Source organism: Macaca thibetana, chromosome X, assembly GCF_024542745.1.
Source record: "Macaca thibetana thibetana isolate TM-01 chromosome X, ASM2454274v1, whole genome shotgun sequence".
Taxonomy (NCBI): domain Eukaryota; kingdom Metazoa; phylum Chordata; class Mammalia; order Primates; family Cercopithecidae; genus Macaca; species Macaca thibetana.
Window position 1 is genome coordinate 73,772,704 of NC_065598.1, and position 12,191 is coordinate 73,784,894.

Sequence of the window (12,191 nt, forward strand, 5' to 3'; positions counted from 1 at the left end):
AAAACAAACAAACAAAAAAAACCCCATCAAAAAGTGGGCAAAGGATATGAACAGACATTTCTCAAAAGAAGACATTCATACAGCTTTTTTTTTTTTTTTTGAGACAGAGTTTTCCTCTTGTTGCCCAGGCTGGAGTGCAATGGCGTGATCTCAGCTCACCACAATCTCTGCCTCCTGGATTCAAGTGATTCTTCTGCCTCAGCCTCCTGAGTAGCTGGAATTACAGGCATGTGCCACCACACCCGGCTAATTTTGTATTTTTAGTAGAGACGGGGTTTCTCCATGTTGGTCAGGCTATTCTACCAACTCCCAACCTCAGGTGATCCGCCCGCATCGGCCTCCCAAAGTGTTGGGATTACAGGTGTGAGCCACCGCAACCGGCCAATATTTGCTTTTATATTTACCTAGGTAGTTACATTTACTAGTGTTCTTTATTTCTTCACATGGTTTCAAGCTACAATGTAGTGTACTTTTGTTTAGGCATGAAGGATTCACTTTAGCATTTCTTCTAGGGCAAGGCTACCTGAAACAAACTCAACTTTTGTTTATCTGGCAATGTCTTATTGTTTCCTTCATTTTTGAAGGATTGTTGTGCCAGATACGGAATTTTTGATTGACTTTTCCTTTCAGCACATGAAATATGTCATCCCACTGCTTTCTAATGTTCGTGATTTGTAACGAGAAATTGGCTGTTAATTTTACAGAGGATCGGCCGGGCGCGGTGGCTCACGCTTGTAATCCCTGCACTTTGGGAGGCCGAGGCGGGCGGATCACGAGGTCAGGAGATCGAGACCATTCTGGCTAACACGGTGAAACCCCGGCTCTACTAAAATACAAAAAATTAGCCGGGCGCGGTTGTGGGCGCCTGTAGTCCCAGCTACTCGGGAGGCTGAGGCAGGAGAATGGCGCGAACCCGGGAGGCGGAGCTTGCAGTGAGCCGAGATGGTGCCACTGCACTCCAGCCTGGGCGACAGAGTGAAGACTCCGCCTCAAAAAAAAAAAAAAAAAAAAAAAATTTTACAGAGGATCCCTTGTAAATGATTAATCAATCACTTCTCTATTGCTACTTTCAAGATTCTCTCTCTGTCTTTCTCTCTGTTTCTCTGGCTTCCAACAGTTTGATTATAATGTGACTTGGTGTGGACCTCTTTGTGCTTATTTTACTTGGAGTTTGTTGAGCTTCTTAGATGTCTATAATCACATCTTTTATGACATTTGAGCCACTTTATTTATATATATTTTCTGCCTTTTCTTTTCTCTCCTGGGATTCTCATTACATGTGTATTCTATGCTTCATGGTTTCCCATAGGTCTCTTGGGTTCTGTTCACTTTTCTTCATTCTTTTTTATTTTGCTTCTCAGACTGAATAATTTCTTTCTTCTTTTTCATAGGTATAAACTTATTTGATACATGTGCAGTTGTGTTACATGCATAGGTTATGTAGTAGTGAAGCCAAGGCTTTTAGTGTATCCATCCTCTGAATAACATACATGGTTCCCATTAAGTAATTAAGTAGTTTCTCATCCTCCTCCTTCCTTCTACCCTCTCACTCTTCTGAGTCTCCATTTTATTTTTTCTTTTCTTTTCTTTTTTCTTCAGACAGAGTCTCATTCTGTCTCTCAGGCTGGAGTGCAGTGGCACGATCTCAGCTCACTGCAACTTCTGCCTCCTGGGTTCAAGCGATTCTCATGCCTCAGCCTCCCGAGTAGCTGGGATTACAGGCGTGTGCCACCATGCCTGGCTAATTTTTGTACTTTTACTAGAGACATGGTTTCACCATGTTGGCCAGGCTGGTCTTGAACTCCTTACCTCAAGTGATCCACCCACCTTGGCCTCCCAAAGTGGTGGGATTACAGGCATGAGCCATTGTGCCCACCCTCAGTCCCCATTTTCTCTTTTTCCACCTTATACATCCATGTGAACACATTTTTTTTAGGACCCACTTATGAGTGAGAACATGTGATAAACGTGTTTCTGTGCCTGGATTGTCTCATGTAAGATAATGATATCCAGTTCCATTCATGTTGCTGTAAAGGACATGATTTCATTCTTTTTTTTTTTTTTTTTTTTGGAGACGGAGTCTCGCTCTGTCATCAGGTGGCTCACTGCAACCTCTACCTCCCGGGTTCAAGCGATTCTTCTGCCTCAGCCTCCTGAGTAGCTGGGACAGGTGCAAGCCACGCCTGGATAATTTTTTGTATTTTAGTAGAGAGGGGCTTTCACTGTGTTACTCAGGCTGGTCTCGAATTCCTGAGCTCAGATGATCCATCCGCTTCGGCCTTCCAAAGTGCTAGGATTACAGGCATGAGCCACCATGCCCAGTGATTTCATTTTTTTTATGGCTGAATAGTATTCTATTGTGTATATATACCCTACATTTTCTTTATCCAATCATCTGTTGATGGACACTTAGGTTGATTCCATATCTTCGCTACTGTGAATAGTGCTGTGATAAACTATGATTGTGGGTATCTTTTTGATATACAGATTTATTTTCCTTTGGGTAGATACCCAATAGTGGAATTGCTGAATTGAATGGTAGTTCTTTATTTTATTTTATTTTATTTTTATTTTTTTGAGACAGAGTCTCGCTCTGTCACCCAGGCTGGAGTGCAGTGGTGCAATCTCAGCTCAGTGCAACTTCCACCTCCTTGGTTTAAGTGATTCTCATGCCTCAGCCTCCCAGGTAACTGGGATTACAGGCATGGGTCACCATGCCTGGCTAATTTTTTTTGTATTTTTAGTAGAGATGGGGTTTCGCCGCGTTGGCCAGGCTAGTCTCGAACTGGCCTCAAGTGATCCACCCTCCTCAGCCTCCCGATTTGCTAGGATTACAGGTGTGAGTCACTGCGCCTAACCTCGAATGGTAGTTCTATTTTTAGATTTTTTAAATTTTGAGACAAAGTCTCACTCTTTCACCCAGGCTGGAGTGCAATGGCGTGATTTCTGCTCACTGCAACCTTTGCCTCCTAGGCTTAAGCAATCTTCCTGCCTCAGCCTCCCAAGTAGCTGGGACTTTAGGTGTGTGCCACCATACCCAGCTAATTTTTGTATCTTTTATAGAGATGAGGTTTTGCCATGCTGCCCAGACTGGTCTCAAACTCCTGGCCTCAAGTGATCCACCAACTTTGACCTCCCAAAGTGCTGGAATTATAGGTGTGAGCCACCACACAGCCTATTTTTAGTTTTTTGAACAATCTCTGTACTGTTTTCCATATTGGCTGCATTAATTTACATTCCCACCAACAGTAAATAAGAGTTCCCTTTTCTTGGCCGGGCACAGGGGCTCATGCCTGTAATCCTAGCACTTTGGGAGGCTGAGGCGGGCAGATCCCTTGAGGTCAGGAGTTTGAGACCAGCCTGGCCAGCATGGTGAAAACCTGTCTCTATTAAAAATACAAAAATTAGCGGAGCATGGTGGTGGGCACCTGTAATCCCAGTTACTCAGGAGACTGAGGCACGAGAATCGCTTGAACCCAGGAGGCAGAGTTTGCAGGGAGCCGAGATCACGCCACTGCACTCCAGCCTGGGCGACAAAGTGAGACTCAGTCTCAATAAATAAATAAATAAATAAATAAACAAATAAATAAATAGAGTTCCCTTTTCTCTGCATCCTCACCAACATCTGTTATTTTTTTCTTTTTAATAATGGTCATTCTGAATGGGGTAAAATGATACTTCATTGTAGTTTTGATTTGTGCTTCTAATAAATATTTTTACATATGCTCGTTGGTCATTTGCATGTGTAGTTTTTCTTTTTCTTTTTTCTTTTTTTTTTTTTTTTTTGAGACGGAGTCTCGCTCTGTCGCCCACGCTGGAGTACAGTGGTCGGATCTCAGCTCACTGCAAGCTCCGCCTCCCAGGTTCAGGCCATTCTCCTGCCCTCAGCCTCCCAAGTAGCTGGGACTACAGGCGCCCACCACCTCACCCGGCTAGTTTTTTGTATTTTTTAGTAGAGACCGGGTTTCACCGTGTTAGCCAGGATGGTCTCGATCTCCTGACCTCGTGATCCACCCGTCTCGGCCTCCCAAGGTGCTGGGATTACAGGCTTGAGCCACCGCGCCTGGCCTTTTTTTTTTTTTTTTTTTTTTTTTTTTTGAGACAGAGTCTCACTCTGTCACCCAGGCTGATGTGCAGTGGCGCAATGATGGCTCACTGCAGCCTCAGCCTCAACCTCCTGGGCTCAAGCAATTCTCCCACTTCAGACTCTCAAGTAGCTGGGAATACAGGCACATGCCACCATGCCCAGCTAATTTTATGATTATTTGTAGAAATAGGGTCTCCCCACATTGCCCAGACTAGTCTCCAACTCCTGAGCTCAACCAACTATCCTGTCGTGGCCTCCCAAAGTCCTGGGATTACAGCCACAAGCTGTATGTCATCTTTTGAGGAATGTCGATTCATGTCCTTTGCCCACTTTTTTATGGAATTGTTTGGTTTTGTTGTTGTTGTTGAGCTGTTTGAGTTCCTTGTATATTCTGAATATTTGTCTTCCCTTGGATAAATAGTTTGTAAATACTTTCTCCCATTCAACAGGTTTTCTGTTCACTCTGTTATTTCTTTTGCTGCGCAAAACCTTTTTAGTTTAGTATAGCCCCATTTGTAAATTTTTGTTTTTGTTGCCTGTGCTTTTGAGGTCTTAGTCATGAATTCTTTGCCTAGACAAATGTTGAGGAGGGTTTTTCCTAGGCTGTGTGTCTTACATTTAAGTCTTTAATCTTTAATCTAAGGCTGGGCACAGTGTCTCATGCCTGTAATCCCAGAACTTTGGGAAGCTGAGACACAAGGATCACATGAGGCCAGGATTTTGAGACCAGCCTGGGCAACATAGTGAAGTAGCTAGGTATGGTGGCACACACCTGTAGTCCCAGCTATTCTGGAGGCTGAGGCAGGAGGATCCCTTGAGCCTAGGAGTTCAAAGTTGCAATGAGCTGTGATCTCGCTATGGCACTCCAGCCTGGTTGACAGAGCAAGACTCTGTCTCGGGAAAAAAAAAAAGAAAAGAAAAAGTGAATGCATTTTTAGTTGATTTTTGTGTGTGGTGAGAGATAAGAGATTAGACTGGATAATGTCAATTGACATATTCATGTTCGTTATTTCTTTTTATTTTTTATTTATTTTATTTTATTTTATTTATTATTATTTTTTTTGAGACGGAGTCTCGCTCTGTCGCCCAGGCTGGAGTGCAGTGGCCGGATCTCAGCTCACTGCAAGCTCTGACTCCCAGGTTTACGCCATTCTCCTGTCTCAGCCTCCCGAGTAGCTGGGACTACAGGCGCCCGCCACCTCGCCCGGCTAGTTTTTTGTATTTTTTAGTAGAGACGGGGTTTCACCGTATTAGCCAGGATGGTCTCGATCTCCTGACCTCGTGATCCGCCCGTCTCGGCCTCCCAAAGTGCTGGGATTACAGGCTTGAGCCACCGCGCCCGGCTATTTTATTTTTTAATAGTTGTGTGAGAATAGGTAGTTTTTGGTTACATGGAGAAGTTCTTTAGTGGTGATTTCTGAGTTTGGAGCACTCATCACCTGAGCAGTGTACACTGTACCCAGTGTGTAGCCTTTTACCCCCATCCCTCTCCCATCCTTTCCCCTGAGTCCCCAAAGTCTGTTATATCAGTCTTATGCCTTTGCATCCTCTTAGCTTAGCTTCCACTTATAAGTGAGCACATACAATATTTGGTTTTCCATTCCTTAGTTACTTCCCTCAGAATAATAGTCTCCAACTCCATTCAGGTTGCTGTGAATGCCCTTCTGCCTCTTTTCCTTCCTTCCTTTCCTTCCTTCCTTTCCTTCCTTCCTTCTTTCCTTCTTTCTTTCCTTCCTTTCTTTTCTTTTCTTTTCTTTTCTTTTCTTTTCTTTTCTTTTCCTTTTCTTTTCTTTCTTAGATGGAGTTTCCCTCTCGTCGCCCAGGCTGGAGTGCAATGGCGCGATCTCGGCTCACTGCTACCTCTGCCTCCCAGGTTCAAGCAATTCTTCTGCCTCAGCCTCCCAATTATCTGGGATTACAGGCATGTGCCACCACGTCCAGCTAATTTTTTTCTATTTTTAGTAGAGACGGGGTTTCTCCCTGTTGGTCAGGCTGGTCTCAAACTCCCGATCTCAGCTGATCCACCCGCCTCAGCCTCCCAAAGTACTGGGATTACAGGCGTGAGCCACCATGCCCTGTTCTTTCTTTTTCTTTCTTCTTTCCTGTTTTTCTGAGACGGGTCTCACTTTGTCCTCCTGGCTGGAGTACAGTGGCACCATCTCTGCTCACTGCAGTCTTGACCTCCCAGGCTCAAGCAATTCTCCCACCTCAGCCCCTCAAGTAGCTGGAATTACAGGCATGTGCCACCATGCCCAGCTAATTTTTGTATTTTTATTAGTGATGGGGTTTTGCTATGTTGCCCGGGCTGGTCTCAAACTCCTGAGCTCAAGCGTCTGCCCTCCTGACCTCCCAAAGTGTTGAGATTACAGATGTGAGCCACTGTGCCCAGCCAGAATGCCATTATTTCATTCCTTTTTATGGATAAGTAGTATTCCATGGTGTATATATATCACATCTCCTTTATCCACTCATTGGTCAATCTGTATTTAGTCTGGTTCCATGTTTTTGTAGTTGTGAATTGTGCTGCTATAAACGTGTGTGAAAGTGTCTTTTTCATATAACGACTTCTTTTCCTTTGGGTAGATAGCAGTAGTGGGATTGCTGGATCGAATGGTGATTCTACTTTTAGTTATTTAAGGAATCTCCATACTGTTTTCTGTACTGGTTGTACTAGTTTACATTCCCACCAGCAGTGTAAAAGTGTTCCCTTTTCACCACATCCTTGCCAACATCTATTGTTTTCTGGCTTTTTAATTATGGCCATTCTTGCAGGAGGAAGGTGGTATCTCATTGTGGCTTGAATTTGCATTTCCCTGATAATTAGTGATGTTGAGCATTTTTTCACGTTTGTTGGCCATTTGTATATCTTCTTTTGGGAATTCTCTATTCACATCCTTGGCCCACTTTTTGATGGGATTATTGGTTTTTTTCTTGCTGATTTGAGCTCCTTGCAGATTCTAGATATTGGCTCTTTGTGAATATTTTCTTCCACTCTGGGTTGTCTGTTTACTCTGCTGATTGTTTCTTTTGCTGTGCAGAAGGATTTTAGGTCCCATCTTTTTACTTTTGTTTTCGTCACATTTGCTTTTGAGTTCTTGGTCATGAACTCTTTGCCTAAGCCAATGTCTAGAAGAGTTTTTCTGATGTTATCTTCTAGAATTTTTATGGTTTCAGGTCTTAGAGTTAAGTCTTTGATCTATCTTGAGTTGATTTTTGCATAAGATGAGAGATAAGGATCTGGTTTAATTCTACATGTTGCTAGCCAATTATTCCAGCACCATTTGTTGAATAGGATGTACTTTCCCCACTTTATGTTTTTGTCTGCTTTGTCAAAAATAAGTTGGCTATAAGCATTTGGCTTTATTTCTGGGCTCTCTATTCTGTTCCATTGGCCTATATGCCTTTTTTTTTTTTTTTTTTTTTTTTTTTTGGTGGAGTCTTGCTCTGTTGCCCAGGCTGGAGTGCAATGGCGAGATCTTGGCCCACTGCAACTTCTGCCTCCTGGTTTCAAGCGATTCTCCTGCTTCAGCCTCCCAAGTAGCTGAGATTAGAGGCACCTGCCACCACGCCTGGCTAATTTTTGTATTTCAGTAGAGACGGGGTTTCACCATGTTGGTCAGGCTGGTCTGAAACTCCTGATCTCAAATGATCCGCCTGCCTCAGCCTCCCAAAGTGCTGGGATTACAGGCGTGAGCCACTGCACCTGGCCTACATGCCTATTTTTATATCATTACCATGCTGTTTTGGTAACTATAGCCTCGTAGTATGGTTTGAAGTCAGGTAATGTGATGCCCCCAGATTTGTTCTTTTTATTTGGTATTGCTTTGGCTATGTGGGCTCTTTTTTTAGTTCCATATGAATTTTAGGGTTTTCTTTTTAAATTATGTGAAGAATGATGATGGAATTTTGATGGAAATTGCATTGAATACGTAGATAGCTTTTGGCAATTATTTCAAGATATTGGTCATTTTCACTATATTTGTTTCACCCATTCGTGAGCATGGGATGTGTTTCCATTTGTTTGTGTCATCTTGTTTTGTCAGCAGTGTATTGTAGTTTTCCTTGTAGAAATCTTTCGCCTCCTTTGTTAAGTATATTCCTAAGTATTTTTATTTGGAGCTGTTGTCAAAGGGGTTGAGTTCTTGATATGATTCTCAGCTTGGTCATCATTGGTGTACAGCAGTGCTACTGATTTACATATATTGATTTTGTGTCCTGAAACCTTACAGAATTTATTTACCAGATCTAGGAGCTTTTTGGATGAGTCTTTACAGTTTTCTAGGTATATAATTGTATCACTGGCAAACAGCGAGTTTGACTTCTGCTTTATAGATTTGGATGCCCTTTATTTCTTTCTCTTGTCTGATTGCTCTGGCCAGGACTTCAATACTATGTTGAATAGAAGTGGCTAAAGTGGTCATCTTTGCCTTGTTCCAGTTCTCAGGGGGAATGCTTTAAACTTTTCCCTGTTCAGTATGATATTGGTTTTTTTTTTTTTTTTTTTTTTTTTTTTTTTTTGAGACGGAGTCTCGCTGTGTCTCCCAGGCTGGAGTGCAGTGGCGTGATCTCGGCTCACTGCAAGCTCCGCCTCCCGGGTTCACACCATTCTCCTGCCTCAGCCTCCCGAGTAGCTGGGACTACAGGCGCCCGCCACCACGCCCGGCTAGTTTTTTGTATTTTTAGTAGAGACGGGGTTTCACCATGTTAGCCAGGATAGTCTCGATCTCCTGACCTCGTGATCCACCCGCCTCGGCCTCCCAAAGTGCTGGGATTACAGGCTTGAGCCACCGCGCCCGGCCCAGTATGATATTGGATGTAGGTTTGTCATAGATGGCTTTTACTACCTGGAGGTATGGCCCTTCTATGCCAGTTTTGCTGAGGCTTTTTATCATAAAGCAGTGCTGAATTTTATCAAATGCTTTTGCTGCATCTATCGACATGATCTTTTTTTTTTTTTTTTTTTTTTTTGAGACGGGGTCTTGCTGTGTCACCCAGGCTGGAGTGCAGTTGCCAGATCTCAGCTCACTGCAAGCTCCGCCTCCCGGGTTCACGCCATTCTCCTGCCTCAGCCTCCCGAGTAGCTGGGACTACAGGCGCCCGCCACCTCGCCCGGCTAGTTTTTTGTATTTTTTAGTAGAGACGGGGTTTCACCGGGTTCGCCAGGATGGTCTCGATCTCCTGACCTTGTGATCCGCCCGTCTCGGCCTCCCAAAGTGCTGGGATTACAGGCTTGAGCCACCGCGCCCGGCCTTTTTTTTTTTTTTTTTTTTTTTTTTTTTTTTTTTGAGACAGTCTCCCTCCGTCACCCAGGCTGGAGTGCAGTGGCGCGATCTCGGCTCACTGCAAGCTCTGCCTCCTGGGTTCACACTGTTTTCCTGCCTCAGTCTCCCGAGTAGCTGGGACTACAGGCACCCACCACCATGCCCGGCTAATTTTTTTGTATTTTTTTAGTAGAGACGGGGTTTCACTGTGTTAGCCAGGATGATCTGGATCTCCTGACCTTGTGATCTATCTGCCTCGGCCTCCCAAAGTGCTGGGATTAAAAGCGTGAGCCACCGTGCCTGGCCTAATTTTTGTATTTTTAGTAGAGACAGAGTTTCACCATGTTGGCCATGCTGGTTTCAAACTCTTGACTTCAGGTGATCCACCCGCCTCGGCCTCCCAAAGTGCTGGGATTACAGGTGTGAGCCACCGTGCCCAGTCTAAGTTGTTTTTTTGTTTGTTTGTTTGTTTGTTTTGAGACTGAGTCTTGCTCTGTCGGACTGCAGTAGTGTGATCTTGGCTCACTGCAACCTCTGGCTCCTGGGTTCTCTTGCCTCAGCCTCCAAATTAGCTGGGATTGCAGGCATGTGACACCACACCTGGCTAAATTTTTTTTCTTTTTTCTTTTTTGTATTTTTTTGTATTTGTAGTAGAGACGGGGTTTCACTTTGTTAGCCAGGCTGGTCTCAATCTCCTGACCTCGTGATCTGCCTGCCTCGGCCTTCCAAAGTGTAGCGATTACAAGTGTGAGCCACTGTGCCCGGCCGATGTATTATCTTTTTGATATGCTGTTGGATTCAATTAGCTAGTATTTTGTTGTGGTTTTTCGCATCTATTTTCATCAGGGATATTCTTCTGTAGTTTTCTTTTTTTGTTATGTCCTTTCCTGGTTTTGGTATTAGGGTGATACTGGCTTCATAGAATGAGTTATGGAAGATTCTCTCTTTCTCTCTCTTTTGAAATAGTTTCAGTAGGATTGGTAGCAATTATTTGAATGTCTGATAGAATTCAGCTGTGAATCCATCTGGTTCTGAACTTTTTTTGTTGGCATTTTTTTTTTTCTTTTGAGACGGAGTCTCGCTCTGTTGCCCAGGCTGGAATGCAGTGGCACGATCTCGGCTCACTGCAAGCTCCGCCTCCCGGGTTCACGCCGTTCTTCTGCCTCAGCCTCCCGAGTAGCCGGGACTATAGGCACCTGCCACCACGCCTGGCTAATTTTTTGTATTTTTAGTACAGACGGGGTTTCACTCTGTTAGCCAGGATGGTCTCGATCTCCTGACCTCATGATCTGCCTGTCGTGGCCTCCCAAAGTGCTGAGATTACAGGTGTAAGCCACCATGCCCGGCCATTGGTGGCAATTCTTAAATTACTGTTTCAATCTCACTACTTGTTATTGGTCTGCTCAGAGTTTCTACTTCTTCATGATTTAATCTAGGAAGCTTATATATTTCTAGGAATTTATCCATCTCCTCTAGATTTTCTAGTTTGTGAACAAAGAAGTACAAAAGATCATTCTTGTTTGCTATTTCTTTCTTCTGCCTTCTCAAATATGCTTTTGAAACCCTCTAAGGATTTTTTTTTATTATTGTATTTTTCAGCTCAAGAGTTTCTATGTGGTTGTTTTTTACATCCATCTCTCTATTGATATTCTGTATTTGGCGAGACATGGTTTACTGTGTTTTATTTAGTTTATTGGACATGGTTTTCTTTTCTTTTTTTTTTTTTTGAGACGGAGTCTCGCTCTGTCGCCCAGGCTGGAGTGCAGTGGCGCGATCTCGGCTCACTGCAAGCTCCGCCTCCTGGGTTTACGCCATTCTCCTGCCTCAGCCTCCCGAGTAGCTGGGACTACAGGCGCCCACAACCGCGCCCGGCTAATTTTTTGCATTTTTAGTAGAGACGGGGTTTCACCGTGGTCTCGATCTCCTGACCTTGTGATCCGCCCGCCTCGGCCTCCCAAAGTGCTGGGATTACAGGCGTGAGCCACCGCGCCCGGCGGACATGGTTTTCTTTAGCTCTCTAAACATAGTTTAAATATATGATTTAATGTCTATTTCTAGTAAGTCCAATGTGTGGGCTTCCTGAGGTATAGTTTCTGTTCATCTTTTCCCCCATGAAGGGGCTAAACTTTCTTGTTTCTTTACATGTCTCATAATTTTTTTGTTGAAAACTGGAAAATTTGAATATTATAATGTGGCAACTCTGGAAATTAGATTCTCCTCCTTCCTCAGGGTTCTTTGTTGCTGCTCATTGTGGGTTGTAGTTGTTGCTTAGTGACGTTTCTAAACTAGTTTTGGGAAGACTGTATTCTTTGTTATGTGTCATGGACACTGAAGTCTCTGCTCCACCAGCTTAGTGGTGAGCTAGTGATTTACCAGAAATTTCCTTAAACATCTGGAGACAAAATAATAATAATAATAAAATTTTAAAAAATAAAATTTAAAAAAAAACTACAAACATTTTGTAGATTAGCACTGTGTTGGTGCACACCTTCAACACTTACCCGGTCAGTTCACAAACTTTCAGCCTTCACTTACTGCTTGCACTGAACATAAAGATCAGCTGGAGCTGAAAGCTTAGAGACCACTCAAGTCTTTTCTGAGCACGCGTCATCCTGCTGGGTGTATGAAGCTTGTTCCTCAAGGCTCCACAAAGTAAGTCTCTTCTCACCTTTTCCTCCCAGATATTTTTTTTTTTTTTTTTTTTTTTTTTTTTTTTTGAGACGGAGTTTCGCTCTTGTCCCACAGGCTAGAGTGCAACGGCACGATCTCGGCTCACTGCAACCTCTGCCTCCCAGGTTCAAGAGATTCTCCTGCCTCAGCCTCCCAAGTAACTGGGATTACAG

At 43.7% G+C, this 12,191-nt stretch overlaps 1 protein-coding gene across 38 annotated transcripts in view; it reads left to right on the forward strand.

Moving 5' to 3' along the window:
* Nucleotides 1–12,191, forward strand: part of LOC126946324 (cytochrome c oxidase subunit 7B, mitochondrial) — a 1,159,743-nt gene that overhangs the window by 1,062,599 nt on the left and 84,953 nt on the right. The window lies entirely within an intron of this gene.